A 19,446-nucleotide genomic window follows, 5' to 3' on the forward strand; every position below is an offset into this window, starting at 1 on the left:
TATGTATGTATGTATGTATGTAACTGAGGGTGTATGGATGTATGTGTATTTATGTATGTATGTATGTATGTAACTGAGGGTGTATGGATGTATGTGTATTTATGTATGTATGTATGTATGTATGTATGTATGTAACTGAGGGTGTATGGATGTATGTGTATTTATGTATGTATGTATGTATGTAACTGAGGGTGTATGGATGTATGTGTATTTATGTATGTATGTATGTATGTATGTATGTATGTATGTATGTATGTATGTAACTGAGGGTGTATGGATGTATGTGCATGTATATATGATCTGTTCTCCATTCTCAGCTCCCTTCCTCGCTCACACTTCTGAACACTACACCAGTAACAAGGATGCGGTGCAGAGAAATGTAAGATGACATTTAAACATAATACCAGCTGAAAAATGAGTGCGGTGGCCCTGACCTGCTGCGGGGAGCAGGGTACATATGGTTTCTATATTCCAATAAATCATATTTCTATGGGATAATCATTCTCCCAGAGTAGGCAAAATTTTTGAAAGGAAATGGTCTTGTTTCTTCATTTTTTTTATTGTGCTTTTCCAAGGGAAGGGTCATTGTGCAGTGCATTGTGGGACATTTTTCAGGCCCCCGCAATGGGCACATCTGGTTCTCGTTTTTTGACATGTTACTAATGGATGGGAGCAGAGCTGATTCTTGGAGCTCACAGGACATGAGATTCCTTTGTCTTCACATTTTGGGTCCTGGAGACTGAGGCTTCAGCTCCTGCCTGGTGCATCCGACTATTTCCTGGAACATGATGTCACCAGTGATTACAGCGAGGAGCCGATAAACGCCATCAGCCTCCGACTCTGCAATTACCCGAGAAGAATTCCAGTCATTGAGCTGCTAATTGACCTCCAGCTTTAAAGTAAAACTAGAGAATCAATAATGTCTATGATGCTGAGAATGGCTGTTGTAGGGGGTCCTTACGCTGATCATAAGACGCCCGCATAATTCAGTACGACCGGTAATGGCCGTACATCTAAGGTAACATATCAATGTGGGCAATGGAAGTCTGTGCCATCAGTCAGACATGGACCAATATCGCGGTGGTTTTTATCGCTAATCTCCTAGGACATCATTTAGAAAATAAAAATGATGCTTGGCTAAAGGTAAAAGATGTAAAATGTACAGTAGCACCATCACAACTACCACCACAGACTGCCCTAATAATACCACTATACAGTGCACAAACAATACCACCACAGACAGCGCAAATAATACCACCATAAAGTAAACATTACCATCACTGACTATCCAAATACTACCACCATACAGTACACAAACAATACCACCATAGACTGCCCAAATAATACCACCATAGACTGCCCGAATAATACCACCATAGACTGCCCGAATAATACCACTATACAGTAAACAATACCTTCACTGACTATCCAAATACTACCACCATACAGTACACAAACAATACCACCTCAGCCTGCCCAAATAATACCCCCATACAGTACACAAACAATACCACATCAACCTGCCCAAATAATACCACCATACAGTACACAAACAATACCACATCAACCTGCCCAAATAATACCACCATACAGTACACAAACAATACCACATCAGCCTGCCCAAATAATACCACCATACAGTACACAAACAATACCACATCAACCTGCCCAAATAATACCACCATACAGTACACAAACACTATCACCATAGACTGCCCGAATAATACCACCATACAGTACACAAACACTATCACCATAGACTGCCCGAATAATACCACCATACAGTACACAAACACTATCACCATAGACTGCCCGAATAATACCACCATACAGTACACAAACACTATCACCATAGACTGCCCGAATAATACCACCATACAGTGCACAAAAAATACCACCTCAGACTACCCAAATAATACCACCATACAGTACACAAACAATACCACATCAACCTGCCCAAATAATACCACCATACAGTACACAAACAATACCACATCAACCTGCCCAAATAATACCACCATACAGTACACAAACAATACCACATCAACCTGCCCAAATAATACCACCATACAGTACACAAACAATACCACATCAACCTGCCCAAATAATACCACCATACAGTACACAAACAATACCACCTCAAACTGTCAACATAATATGGCCATACAGTGTGCAAATAACAGTGATAAGAAAATACCACCATAGAGTGCACAAACAGTAACAGCACAGACGGCCAAATAATATGACCTTACAGTGAACAAATAACCGTTTTTAAATAATACCCCTATATAGTGTCCTAATAACAGTACCATACAGCATCCAAATAATACCATGAAACACTGCACAAATAACACAGTTCATATTTTACTATCATACAATGCGAAAACAATACCAACATACGGTGCCCAAATAAAAGTTGCTAGATAATACCACCATGCAGGGCACAAATACCACCCCTGACTGCACCAAAAATACCAGTATTCAACGCCAAAACAGCAGTACCCAAGGAAACCACCACTTAGTATTGTTTGTGCGTTATCTAAATAATAGCATAATTATTTAGATACTTCATGGCACTCTTATCTAGAATCTAATATCATAAAGTGAAGGAAAATAACACCCGCATATTGTGTACAAATAACAGTACCGTGCAGTGTCCTAATATCACCCCCATATAGTGCACAAATAACACTGCCCAAATATAACACAACCATATACAGCCCAAATAACAGTACCGTGCAGTGTCCTAATAACACCCCCATATAGTGCACAAATAACACTGCCCAAATATAACACAACCATATACAGCCCAAATAACAGTACCGTGCAGTGTCCTAATAACACCCCCATATAGTGCACAAATAACACTGCCCAAATATAACACAGCCATATAGAGCCCAAATAACAGTACTATGCAGTGTCCTAATATCACCCCCGTATAGTGTACAAATAACAGTACCACGCAGTGTCCTAATAACACCCCCATATAGTGCACAAATAACACTGCCCAAATATAACACAACCATATACAGCCCAAATAACAGTACCGTGCAGTGTCCTAATAACACCCCCATATAGTGCACAAATAACACTGCCCAAATATAACACAACCATATACAGCCCAAATAACAGTACCGTGCAGTGTCCTAATAACACCCCCATATAGTGCACAAATAACACTGCCCAAATATAACACAGCCATATACAGCCCAAATAACAGTACCATGCAGTGTCCTAATATCACCCCCATATAGTGCACAAATAACACTGCCCAAATATAACACAACCATATACAGCCCAAATAACAGTACCGTGCAGTGTCCTAATAACACCCCCGTATAGTGCACAAATAACACTGCCCAAATATAACACAGCCATATAGAGCCCAAATAACAGTACCATGCAGTGTCCTAATATCACCCCCGTATAGTGCACAAATAACACTGCCCAAATATAATACAGCCATATAGAGCCCAAATAACAGTACTATGCAGTGTCCTAATATCACCCCTATATAGTGTAGAAATAACACTGCCCAAATATAACACAGCCATATAGAGCCCAAATAACAGTACCATGCAGTGTTCTAATATCACCCCCATATAGTGCACAAATAACAGTGCACAAATATAACACAACCATATACAGCCCAAATAACAGTACCGTGCAGTGTCCTAATAACACCCCCATATAGTGCACAAATAACAGTGCACAAATATAATACAGCCATATAGAGCCCAAATAACAGTACTATGCAGTGTCCTAATAACACCCCCATATAGTGCACAAATAACAGTACCACGCAGTGTCCTAATAACACCCCCATATAGTGCACAAATAACAGTACCACGCAGTGTCCTAATATCACCCCCATATAGTGCACAAATAACACTGCCCAAATATAACACAACCATATACAGCCCAAATAACAGTACCGTGCAGTGTCCTAATAACACCCCCGTATAGTGCACAAATAACACTGCCCAAATATAACACAGCCATATAGAGCCCAAATAACAGTACCATGCAGTGTCCTAATAACACCCCCATATAGTGCACAAATAACACTGCCCAAATATAATACAGCCATATACAGCCCAAATAACAGTACTATGCAGTGTCCTAATATCACCCCCATATAGTGCACAAATAACAGTGCACAAATATAACACAACCATATACAGCCCAAATAACAGTACCGTGCAGTGTCCTAATAACACCCCCATATAGTGCACAAATAACAGTACCACGCAGTGTCCTAATAACACCCCCATATAGTGCACAAATAACACTGCCCAAATATAACACAGCCATATAGAGCCCAAATAACAGTACTATGCAGTGTCCTAATAACACCCCCATATAGTGCACAAATAACACTGCCCAAATATAACACAGCCATATAGAGCCCAAATAACAGTACCATGCAGTGTCCTAATGTCACCCCCATATAGTGTACAAATAACAGTACCACGCAGTGTCCTAATAACACCCCCATATAGTGCACAAATAACACTGCCCAAATATAACACAGCCATATTGAGCCCAAATAACAGTACCACACAGTGTCCTAATAACACCCCCATATAGTGTACAAATAACAGTACCACGCAGTGTCCTAATATCACCCCCGTATAGTGCACAAATAACACTGCCCAAATATAACACAGCCATATAGAGCCCAAATAACAGTACCATGCAGTGTCCTAATGTCACCCCCATATAGTGCACAAATAACAGTGCCCAAATATAATACAGCCATATAGAGCCCAAATAACAGTACTATGCAGTGTCCTAATATCACCCCCGTATAGTGCACAAATAACACTGCCCAAATATAATACAGCCATATAGAGCCCAAATAACAGTACTATGCAGTGTCCTAATATCACCCCCATATAGTGTACAAATAACACTGCCCAAATATAACACAGCCATATAGAGCCCAAATAACAGTACCATGCAGTGTCCTAATATCACCCCCGTATAGTGCACAAATAACAGTGCACAAATATAATACAGCCATATAGAGCCCAAATAACAGTACTATGCAGTGTCCTAATAACACCCCCATATAGTGTAGAAATAACACTGCCCAAATATAACACAGCCATATAGAGCCCAAATAACAGTACCATGCAGTGTCCTAATATCACCCCCATATAGTGCACAAATAACACTGCCCAAATATAATACAGCCATATAGAGCCCAAATGACAGTACCATGCAGTGTCCTAATATCACCCCCGTATAGTGCACAAATAACACTGCCCAAATATAATACAGCCATATAGAGCCCAAATAACAGTACTATGCAGTGTCCTAATAACACCCCCATATAGTGCACAAATAACAGTACCACGCAGTGTCCTAATAACACCCCCATATAGTGCACAAATAACACTGCCCAAATATAACACAGCCATATAGAGGCCAAATAACAGTACTATGCAGTGTCCTAATAACACCCCCGTATAGTGCACAAATAACACTGCCCAAATATAACACAGCCATATAGAGCCCAAATAACAGTACTATGCAGTGTCCTAATATCACCCCCGTATAGTGTAGAAATAACAGTACCACGCAGTGTCCTAATATCACCCCCATATAGTGCACAAATAACACTGCCCAAATATAACACAGCCATATAGAGCCCAAATAACAGTACTATGCAGTGTCCTAATATCACCCCCGTATAGTGCACAAATAACAGTACCACGCAGTGTCCTAATAACACCCCCATATAGTGCACAAATAACACTGCCCAAATATAACACAGCCATATAGAGGCCAAATAACAGTACTATGCAGTGTCCTAATAACACCCCCATATAGTGCACAAATAACAGTGCCCAAATATAATACAGCCATATAGAGCCCAAATAACAGTACTATGCAGTGTCCTAATATCACCCCCATATAGTGTACAGATAACACTGCCCAAATATAATACAGCCATATAGAGCCCAAATAACAGTACTATGCAGTGTCCTAATAACACCCCCATATAGTGCACAAATAACAGTACCACACAGTGTCCTAATATCACCCCCATATAGTGTACAGATAACACTGCCCAAATATAATACAGCCATATAGAGCCCAAATGACAGTACTATGCAGTGTCCTAATAACACCCCCATATAGTGCACAAATAACACTGCCCAAATATAGTACAGCCATATAGAGCCCAAATAACAGTACTATGCAGTGTCCTAATAACACCCCCATACCGTGTAGAAATAACAGTACCACGCAGTGTCCTAATATCACCCCCATATAGTGTAGAAATAACAGTACCACGCAGTGTCCTAATAACACCCCCATATAGTGTACAAATAACACTGCCCAAATATAACATATGTATGGCATATGTATATGGTGCGTGGCTGCATGGTCCGGATTCCAAGCTCGGCTCATGCTGGCAATTTAATGAGGGCCGGTGTAAATTCGGTGCAGGATGTAAGTTCAAACACATTTGCTCTCGGTGCAACGGCTCTTCTGACGGGTGTAAGGGGAAACACACTGGGGGAGGAGGCTCCGCTTCAGGTCATGGGGTGTCTCCAGTGAGACTGGCAAGAATGGCCAGATTGATATCTAAGTGACTACCCTGATAAGTCCAGGGCTCAGCTGTAGTTTTCGAGTTTTATAATGGTTTTCGTATACCCCCCTCCTTCCCACCTCGTTCCTTTCACCACAAAGAATTTGAAGTCTGCTTACCAACATCCTGGAGTGGTTGCTGAAAAATAAGTAAATGAAGTAGCGTTGGGGCACATGGCTGGTCCTTTTAGTTCCCTCCTGATCGTAAATTTTATCGTGTCCAGTTTGGGGGGTTGTTCCCAAGAAGGAGGCAAACAAATTCAGACTTATGCATCATTTATCCCACCCGAAAGGGTCGTCCATCATTGACAGTATGGATCCCAAGCTCTGTTCTCTAGTGCATACACCGTTTGATGCTGCGGTTCGGTGGGTGCGCCATTATGGACAGGGGGCTCTAATGGCAAAAACTGATGTGGAGTAGGCCTTTCACCTTCTCCCTGTGCACCCCGATAGTCAACGTTTGTTAGGCGGAATTCACACGACAGGGTTTCCCGGCCGGGTGCCGGGCGTTCATAAATCGGCCGGCACCTGGCTGCATTAGGAACAATAGACCCCTAATGGGGCTATTCACACGACCGATTTTTTGACGGACCGGGAAAACCAGCCGTCAAAAAATGGGACATGCCCTATTTTCGGCCGGGTACCCGGCCGCCCGGCTCCCATAGAATGTGTCCCGAGTGATGGCCGGGTCTACCGTCGCTCGCGCTCTCTCTCCTCCTCCTCCTCCTCACAGTGCAGAGTGCATGTGAGGAGGAGGAGGGTCTTTTTTTGCTCCCTGTAGGAGTCGGAATCCCCAATCCCCGGCCGGGTATTGGGGATTCCGCTACAGGAGAAGTGAGTGACTACACTGTCCATATATGGACACAGCGAAGTCACTCACTTCTGCAGCGGAATCCCCGACTCTATGGCCGGGGATTACGCTACAGGAGAAGTGAGTGACTACACTGTCCATATATGGACACAGCGACATCACTCACTTCTGTAGCGGAATCCCCGACATCTATGGCCGGGGATGCCACTACAGGAGAAGTGAGTGACTACACTGTCCATATATGGACACAGCGAAGTCACTCACTTCTGCAGCGGAATCCCCGACTCTATGGCCAGGAATTCCGCTACAGGAGAAGTGAGTGACTACACTGTCCATATATGGACATTGAAGTCAGTGACTTCTCCTGGAAGGGGGGGGGGATGGGTGCAACCTACAGGGGGCTGGGTGGCATCACCTACAGGGGGCTGGGTGGCATCACCGTCAAGGGCAGGGTGGCATCACCTACAGGGGGCAGGGTGGCATCACCTACAGGAGGCAGGGTGGCATCACCTACAAGGGACAGGGTGGCATTACCTACAGGGGGCTGGGTGGCATCACCTACAGGGGGCTGGGTGGCATCACCTGCAGAGGGCTGGGTGGCATCACCTACAGGGGGCTGGGTGGCATCACCTACAGGAGGCTGGGTGGCATCACTTACAGGGGGCCGGGTGGCATCACCTACAGGAGGCTGGGTGGCATCACCTGCAGGGGGCTGGGTGGCATCACCTGCAGGGGGCTGGGTGGCATCACCCCCTGCAGGGAGCTGGGTGGCATCACCTACAAGTGGCAGGGTGGCATCACCTAAAAGGGGCAGGGTGGCATTACCTACAAGGGGCTGGGTGGCATAACCTACAGGAAGCTGTGTGGCATTACCTACAGGGGACTTGGTGGCTTTACCTACAGGGGACTTGGTGGCATTACCTGCAGTGTGCTGGGTGGCATTACCTGCAGGGTGCTGGGTGGCATTACCTGCAGGGGGCTGAGTGGCATTACCTGCAGTTGTGCTGGGTGGCATTACCTGCAGGGTGCTGAGTGGCATTACCTGCAGGGGGCTGAGTGGCATTACCTGCAGGGGGCTGAGTGGCATTACCTGCAGGGGCTGGGTGGCATTACCTGCAGGGGGCTGGGTGGCCTTACCAACAGGGGGCTGGGTGGCATTATCTACAAAGGGCAGTGTGTGGCAACAAATTTAAATGAAATTCATCCGATTTTAAAACGGACAGGGAAAAGAACGGATGCAAATCGGGTCCAAATTGGCTGGTAAAAACGGCAACACGGCCCAGAACGGAATAGGAAGGGATGCAACCCGGATGCAAACCGGCCGGGAAAATCGCCCAAAAACGGCCGATTTTCCCGGCCGACACTCGGACCCTGTCGTGTGAATGAGGCCTAAGGCAGTTTTTTTGGGGGGAGGGGGTAACTTGGATCTGTGCCAATGGGTTGTTCCATTTCTTGTGCGTATTTTGAGGCCTTCAGTTAATCTCTAGAATGGGTGGTCAAGGAAGTCGTGGGGGTGGAATCACTGCGTGGTGGTTGACTTTGGTGTTCCTTTGGCCCCTGAAAAAAACGGATGGTCCTACTACTATCATTGTGTTTTTAGGCATCGTTATTAACTCCATAGCAATGGAATGCCGGCTTCCGGACCATAAACCATTGGCACTTCGTCTGGATGTTGGTCGGACGGGCAGGCTTAAAAAAAACAATGACCCTTAGGGAGCTGCAATAACTGTTAGGAAAGCTCAACTTTGCATGTCACATTTTGCCGATGGGCAGGGTTTTTTGTCGTCGCTTAGCTTCAGCTATGGCGGGGGTTGGTGAACCACAACATTTTGTACAGATCACGGTGAAACATAGGACGGACTTGCGAGAATGGGGTATTTTCTTGAGAGTTACAATGGCAGATCTTTGTGGATGTCTTCAATGGTGGACAATGTTGATTTTGACCTGTTTATGCACACGGCTGGTTATGTGGGGTTCGGGGATTTCTTTCATGGCCAATGGTGCAACGGGTCTTGGCCAAATAGTTGGGTAGAGTCGGGACTCACAAGGAATTTGGCTCTGCACAAGCTGTTTCCTATAGTGGTTGCTTTTACCATTTGGGGTGACAGGCTCAGGGACAAGACAGTGAGGTTCCATTGTGACAATTTGGGAGTGGCAATGGCCATTAACAACATATCCACTCCCCCCCCACAGTGCTACGTTTGTTGCGTCAGTTGGTCTTCGTATGTTTGGCTCTGAATGTTTGGGTAGTGGCAGTACATGTGCCTGGAGTGGATAACTCAATTGCTGATGCTCTCTTTCACAGTCGGACCGGTTTCGGTTATTGGCGCCAGAAGCAGACGACATGGGTTTGGAATATCCGGTACATCTGTGGAACTTGGTATTCAAACGGTGGAAGCATTGATCAGGCAGTAGGTAGTACATGGTCGTCGTACGTGGCTAACTGGAGGTATTAGGAGGAGTTGGTGCACTCATTAGGTGACGTCGGGTCCGACAAGGACAGGATGGTGGCGTTGCTTTTTCTTTTTTATTTCCATGTGGCGGACTTGGACTGCTCGGTCGCCGCTGAGAATCGCTTGATGGCTGCCCTCGCCTTTGGCTTCAAATTGCGGGGGTTGTAGGACGTAACTAAAGAATTCCTGCTGGATCATGCGTTGAAGGGGTTTTGAAGAGGAGCGGCAGTAAGAGATTCTACCCGGTGTCTTTTCAGTTATTGGTTAAATTGGGGGCTTGGTTCGGTTCTGATTGCAGTTCCCCACATGAGATTCGTTTAATTAGACTAGCTTTTTAATTTGGGGCTTTTTAGGGCCCTACTGATTGGGGAACTTGTCTCGCACAGCACATGGCGTCCCGAGGGTTTGTATCGTGAGGATGTAGTTTTAAATGAAGATAGGGTTGAATTTCGGCTGCGTTGTTCAAAAACTGATCAATTAAGTAAGGGGAAGAGTGTGGATCCTTTTGCAGTACCAGGGGTTGAAGATTGCCCGGTGCTGTAATGACAAGGTAGGGAGACAGACAGGTGAGCATTAATCTACCCGCCACTCAGTCCCTGCCTACGTCCCTGCCTACTTGCAACGACCCGTCCTAAGCGACAAGGTACAACTGGGCGACGGTCCCTACGCTCAGTAAGTGCAAGACAGACAAAACAGACAGGGGTACACAGAAGCTAGGGAAACGGGGCAGCTGCTTGACGGAGAGACCGTGAGCAACAAGAGTGGTGAACGAGCCGAGTCAAACCAGGAGTGAGCGAGGTACAAAACTCTGAGCCGGAGAGTGGTCAGAAAGCCAAGGTCAATAACAAGCAGAGGATCAGTAGTACAAGCAGCAGCAGCAGAGCCAGGAAACAAGCAGAGCAGAATCACAGGCAAAGGAGGAACAGGAAAGGCAGGTATAAATAGACAGAGGGCTGGAGCTAGCTCCGTCTGGCCAGGCTGTGATAGGCTCTCCCACTCCTAAGCCTGCCATCCTGAGTGGTGGAAGATGGAGTCAGTCTCACAGACATAGGAGCAGGTGCAGACTGATTGCCCACAGGCGTCGACACAGAACCTGTGTCTGGCAAATCCTTTACAGGTGCTTTGTCTTCGGGTATTTGGTATGGCGGACAGAGATGCACATATACCCGTTATGTCATGACGATGGGTCGTTCTTGTCTAAATATCAATTTACATCGAAGAATATAACTACTATAATAGTGCCCCCTATACACAAGAATATAACTACTATAATAATGCCTCCTATATACAAGAATATAACTACTTTAATACTGCTCCTATATACAGGAATATAACTACTATAATACTGCCCATATATACAAGAATATAACTACTATAATACTGCCCCTATATACAAGAATATAACTACTATAATACTGCTCCTATATACAAGAATATAACTAATATAATACTGCCACTATATACAAGAATATAACTACTATAATACTGCCCCTATATACAAGAATATAACTACTATAATACTGCTCCCTATATACAAGAATAGAACTACTATAATACTGCTCCTATATACAAGAATATAACTACTATAATACTACACCTATATACAAGAATATAACTACTATAATACTGCCCCTATATACAAGAATATAACTACTATAATACTGCCCCTATATACAAGAATATAACTACTGTAATACTGCCCCCTATATACAAGAATATAACTACTATAATACTGCTCCTATATACAAGAATATAACTACTATAATACTGCTCCTATATACAAGAATATAACTACTGTAATACTGCCTCCTATATACAAGAATATAACTACTATAATACTGCCCCCTATATACAAGACTATTACTACTATAATACTGCCCCCTACATACAAGAATATAACTACTATAATACTACCCCCTATATACAAGAATATAACTACTATAATATTGCCCCTATATACAAGAATATAACTACTATAATACTGTCCCTTATATACAAGAATATAACTACTATAATACTGCTCCTATATACAAGAATATAACTACTATAATACTGCCCCCTATATACAAGAATATATCTACTATAATACTGCCCCTATACACGAGAATATAACTACTATAATACTGCCGCTATATACAAGACTATTACTATTATAATACTGCCCCTATATACAAGAATATAACTACTATAATACTGCCTCCTATATACAAGAATATAACTACTATAATACTGCCCCCTATATACAAGAATATAACTACTATAATACTGCCTCCTATATACAAGAATGTAACTACTATAATACTGCCTCCTATATACAAGAATATAACTACTATAATACTGCCCCCTATATACAAGAATATAACTACTATAACACTGCCCCTATATACAAGAATATAACTACTATAATACTGCTCCTATATACAAGACTATAACTACTATAATACTTCCTCTATATACAAGAATATAACTACTATAATACTGCCCCTATATACAAGAATATAACTACTATAATACTGCTCCCTATATACAAGAATATAACTACTATAATACTGCCCCTGTATACAAGAATATAACTACTATAATACTTCTCCCTATATACAAGAATATATCTACTATAATACTGCCCCTATATACAAGAATATAACTACTATAATACTGCCCCTATATACAACAATATAACTACTATAATACTGCTATATAAAAGAATATAATTACTATAATACTGTCCCTATATACAGGAATATAACTACTATAATACTGCCCCTATATACAAGAATATAACTACTATAATACTGCTCCTATATACAAGAATATAACTACTATAATACTGCCCCTATATACAAGAATATAACTACTATAATACTGCCCCCTATATACAAGAATATAACTACTATAATACTGCCTCTATATACAAGAATATAACTACTATAATACTGCCCCCTATATACAAGAATATAACTACTATAATACTGCCCCTATATACAAGAATATAACTACTATAATACTGCCCCCTATATACAAGAATATAACTACTATAATACTGTCTCCTATATACAAGAATATAACTACTATAATACTACCCCCTATATACAAGAATATAACTACTATAATACTGCCCCCTATATACAAGAATGTAACTACTATAATACTGCCCCCTATATACAAGAATATAACTACTATAATACTGCCCCCTATATACAAGAATATAACTACTATAATACTGCCCCCTATATACAAAAATATAACTACTATAATACTGCCCCCTATATACAAGAATATAACTACTATAATACTGTCTCCTATATACAAGAATATAACTACTATAATACTGCTCCTATATACAAGAATATAACTACTATAATACTGCTCCTATATACAAGAATATAACTACTATAATACTGCTCCTATATACAAGAATATAACTACTATAATACTACCCCTATATACAAGAATATAACTACTATAATACTGCCCCTATATACAAGAATATAACTACTATAATACTGCCTCTATATACAAGAATATAACTACTATAATACTCCCTCCTATATACAAGAATATAACTACTATAATACTACCTCCTATATACAAGAATATAACTACTATAATACTGCTCCTATATACAAGAATATAACTACTATAATACTGCTCCTATATACAAGAATATAACTACTATAATACTGCTCCTATATACAAGAATATAACTACTATAATACTGCTCCTATATACAAGAATATAACTACTATAATACTGCCTCCTATATACAAGAATATAACTACTATAACACTACCTCCTATATACAAGAATATAACTACTATAATACTGCTCCTATATACAAGAATATAACTACTATAATACTGCCCCTATATACAAGAATATAACTACTATAATACTGCCTCCTATATACAAGAATATAACTACTATAATACTGCCCCTATATACAAGAATATAACTACTATAATACTGCTCCCTATACACAAGAATATAACTACTATAATACTGCCCCTATATACAAGAATATAACTACTATAATACTGCCCCCTATATACAAGAATATAACTACTATAATACTGCCCCCTATCTACAAGAATATAACTACTATAATACTGCTCCCTATATACAAGAATATAACTACTATAATACTGCCCCCTATATACAAGAATGTAACTACTATAATACTGCCTCCTATATACAAGAATATAACTACTATAATACTGCTCCTATATACAAGAATATAACTACTATAATACTGCCCCTATATACAAGAATATAACTACTATAATACTGCCCCTATATACAAGAATATAACTACTATAATACTTCCCCTATATACAAGACTATAACTACTATAATACTGCCCCCTATGTACAAGAATATAACTACTATAATACTGCTCCTATATACAAGAATATAACTACTATAATACTGCTCCTATATACAAGAATATAACTACTATAATACTGCTCCTATATACAGGAATATATCTACTATAATACTGCTCCCTATATACAAGAATATAACTACTATAATACTGCCTCCTATATACAAGAATATAACTACTATAATACTGCTCCTATATACAAGAATATAACTACTATAATACTGCCCTTATATACAAGAATATAACTATTATAATACTGCTCCCTATATACAAGAATATAACTACTATAATACTGCTCCTATATACAAGAATATAACTACTATAATACTGCCCCCTATATACAAGAATATAACTACTATAATACTGCTCCATATATACAAGAATATAACTACTATAATACTGCCCCTATATACAAGAATATAACTACTATAATACTGCTCCTATATACAAGAATATAACTACTATAATACTGCCCCCTATATACAAGAATATAACTACTATAATACTGCCCCCTATATACAAGAATATAACTACTATAATACTGCTCCTATATACAAGAATATAACTACTATAATACTCCTCCTATATACAAGAATATAACTACTATAATACTGCCCCCTATATACAAGAATATAACTACTATAATACTGCCCCTATATACAAGAATATAACTACTATAATACTGCTCCCTATATACAAGAATATAACTACTATAATACTGCCCCTATATACAAGAATATAACTACTATAATACTGCCCCCTATATACAAGAATATAACTACTATAATACTGCCCCCTATCTACAAGAATATAACTACTATAATACTGCTCCCTATATACAAGAATATAACTACTATAATACTGCCCCCTATATACAAGAATGTAACTACTATAATACTGCCTCCTATATACAAGAATATAACTACTATAACACTGCTCCTATATACAAGAATATAACTACTATAATACTGCCCCTATATACAAGAATATAACTACTATAATACTGCCCCTATATACAAGAATATAACTACTATAATACTTCCCCTATATACAAGACTATAACTACTATAATACTGCCCCCTATGTACAAGAATATAACTACTATAATACTGCTCCTATATACAAGAATATAACTACTATAATACTGCTCCTATATACAAGAATATAACTACTATAATACTGCTCCTATATACAGGAATATATCTACTATAATACTGCTCCCTATATACAAGAATATAACTACTATAATACTGCCTCCTATATACAAGAATATAACTACTATAATACTGCTCCTATATACAAGAATATAACTACTATAATACTGCCCTTATATACAAGAATATAACTATTATAATACTGCTCCCTATATACAAGAATATAACTACTATAATACTGCTCCTATATACAAGAATATAACTACTATAATACTGCCCCCTATATACAAGAATATAACTACTATAATACTGCTCCATATATACAAGAATATAACTACTATAATACTGCCCCTATATACAAGAATATAACTACTATAATACTGCTCCTATATACAAGAATATAACTACTATAATACTGCCCCCTATATACAAGAATATAACTACTATAATACTGCCCCCTATATACAAGAATATAACTACTATAATACTGCTCCTATATACAAGAATATAACTACTATAATACTGCCCCCTATATACAAGAATATAACTACTATAATACTGCCCCCTATATACAAGAATATAACTACTATAATACTGCTCCTATATACAAGAATATAACTACTATAATACTCCTCCTATATACAAGAATATAACTACTATAATACTGCTCCTATATACAAGAATATAACTACTATAATACTGCTCCTATATACAAGAATATAACTACTATAATACTGCTCCTATATACAAGAATATAACTACTATAATACTCCTCCTGTATACAAGAATATAACTACTATAATACTGCTCCTATATACAAGAATATAACTACTATAATACTGCCCCCTATATACAAGAATATAACTACTATAATACTGCTCCTATATACAAGAATATAACTACTACAATGCCCCCTTTTTGCACATGCACAATTATCCCTATGGTTGGGAGTTGTTCTTTTTGTTATTTTGTTATATTTCATGTGTTCTACATTTGTACATGTTGCATTGTCTGTACACTTAATTCTGCTGGGTTCCTTTCAGTAATTTCTCATTTTTAGGTGGGCACAGATCCTCCATGGACCCTCATCATGATAACGTTATCTGCATCCACTGGTCTTGGAACATTAGTGCGGGGTTCCCTTCCTTATTGGAGTTCAGTGTGTAGGGTCAGGTGGGGGAAGCGGATTACATTCTCGGTGACTTTGCATCTGTGTTGATGGAGTGACTTATGATTCCTGGGAGATGGGGCAGGACACATGTAGACATAAGCCGGGCGGATGCCTTCACAGTTCCATGTGTTGAGGGGCGTTCTACGAGTGCTGAGATATAAGCTTTGCTATGTATTATATTGCAGGTTTTATTTGAGGGTTGGATCGTTGTACTCGGCACCTCACTCTCTGATTTCATTTACAAGGGTGATTGTTGAGGTCAAAGTTTAGGAATGTGGAGGAAAATGACTCCGGCTTTCCGTGAAATTGTACACGTGAAATATTATAAAAACTAAACCCCACCGCAGTGACTACATACAGGAGGCTGAATCCGTGTTACATACTCTCCTAGATTCTATGAGTATTTCTCTTTCTTAAGTTCTCCTTGGTTTATTCTGCAAGTTTGCCAAGCAACTACTTGTCTGGGTGACCACTATTTCCCTTCATGTAGCTACATGCACAAAAGTGGTCACAGGGAGTAATTCCCGTTTCTTTTTTTTTACAGTACTGTAGCCTTTACATAATTGTTGACAGATTCAGTTCACTTGATATCTGATGACAATCCGATATCTGTGGTGGGTCATAGACCTCAGACTATCAACAGATCCCACCAAAATTGGCCAATGACATTGGCCAAAAATGTCACGTTTCTTGAAGAAACTCTCTAGTTTCTATCTCACTAGTGCCACGTATAGGTGACCCCTTTGTAAGTCAATGTTCGGTCTTACAATGAGCCTTAAAACATGACTTAGGTCAACAGCCAAACCAAAGACACTACTCAAAAAGAGAAAAGACATTTGAAGAAAATTATGATACCATCTGGTCTATGGTTTTGGTGAATCTAAGTGTGATATTGATGTCAAGACTTAGACCCATTTCTGCCTCTCATGGGGGTGCCTTGGACTGGGGGAATACAGGGAAGGTGAGGTTTTATGGCTTGGGGTTGGGTCTACCTGTAAGACTCTCATGGGCTTGAGGAAGGGTCTTCAAAATAGCATAAAAAATTAGGTGTAGAACATGAACTTTTTGGACCCCTACCTTCTATATTACCCTTAGGTTTGTGGTCTCTTATAGTCTGTTTGGTTTTGACTGTACTTGGCTGGGAAAATAGTTGTATGAAATAAACGCAGAAGTGGACCCCACTGTCTACACCCAACAAGGACTTAGTGTTATTACTACTTATAATTCTCTTTCTACATGGATTCTGCAAAATGCCAATCTCTTGGGTTTGTCTGATGATGCCCGAAGACCATTGTCCAATTCTGCTGAAATGGGTGAACCTACTCTGGTAATAACAGAGCTGAATGGATATATGCAGTAGCCTCGGTGGGCACCTAGAAGGGTCTACTTTAGGTGCGCCCCTTGCTGTATAGGGGAGCGGTGTCTACACACTATGGTACATAAGTCTTGGTTGGTAAGGAATATCTGTACAGTGGAGTAGGATATTACAAGTTGTAGGCAGCACGTACATGACATTAAACACCAAAATGCCCCTCGCCATGTGAGCTCAATAGTAAATTGTAGCTTCATCAGCCGCACAACCCCCTGCGGTGGGCTCTTAATTTCCCCTGTTACTACAGCGAGTGCAATACATGCAGATCATAAGAATCAGGCCTGAGCTGAAACTATATCCAGTCTGTGACATGTACGGAATGGGAGACCCCTGACCCTGCCGGATTACGGCATCAGCGACACCTATCAATATGCTGGAGGCCGCCCGTCACTCGGGCCGCACTGACATCCATTGGCTTCTCAGTCTCACCGTTGCCTCTACCTCTCCCCCACCTCTTTCTCCTCAATAGTTAGGTGTTTACAGGCCTGGGACTGGCTGCCAAGTATGATGTAGAAAGTTCACATTTCTAATGTTTTCTCCGAGGAGATTTTATTACAGCTAAAGGGGAGCAGCCAGGCCAGCTGTGAAAACAGGCCTTGGAGAGCTTCCCGTGTAAGCCCCTTCTGTCACCCCTTCCCCTGAAATTCTGCTCACTTTCCAGTGGATATTGCTGTTAATAATCGTGTCCTTCCTCGCTCGCTGCTCTTTGTCTACCTACGCAGTCCACAGCATTTGGTGATCATTAGCCTGACAATGAAGTGTAGGAGTCTGACATTATAGGTGCGGCTCTCGCCATCTCCGAGCCGGGTCAAAGGCAAGACAAGACTAGAAAGTCATCTAGAGATAATATATCCCATGGATATCATGGTAAAGCTTCTGCCCTACAACTATCCTGAGCCGGACAACCTGGGACTGTCCTCTTGGTTGACCCCGTCCATCTTCTGGTCTGTTCTGTAGATGTGAGGAAGCACAATCTGTACAATTCACTGACTCTTCCCATTCTCTGATTTCTCAGCCAATTGAAATCAATGGAGGAATCCATATTTCGAAAGACAATCCCAAACACATAAAGTGGATTGCCCATTGAAATCTGTCGGGGATGGATCTCGGTGGAATACAAATAAGGAAGATCAGTTCTTTACCCTCTAGGCAAAAAACTTTCCAGGACTTACGTCAATGAAGACAATGATAATGAGGGTCCCAAAAATGGAAAACAATAGTGAGCCGAATAATTCAGGGAGGTTGGTGGCCCATAGAGGGTGGCTTTTGTAAAGTAGAAGTTGGTGAAACATGAATTTATTGGAGCCCCATAGCTAAACTTTGAATTAGGGGCACCACTTCACCTCAACCACCTTCAACAGTAAGAAAGTCGAGGACATGAAGAGCTCCTGATAATTGTGACACCCCCCCCCCCATCTCTGTCCTTTTCCTCTTCCCAATTATCTGCATTCAATGTTCCACTACCACCGTCCACTCTTCTCTCCATCACTAACGTCTCCTC

Source organism: Rhinoderma darwinii, chromosome 1 (assembly GCF_050947455.1).
Source record: "Rhinoderma darwinii isolate aRhiDar2 chromosome 1, aRhiDar2.hap1, whole genome shotgun sequence".
NCBI classification, from domain to species: domain Eukaryota; kingdom Metazoa; phylum Chordata; class Amphibia; order Anura; family Rhinodermatidae; genus Rhinoderma; species Rhinoderma darwinii.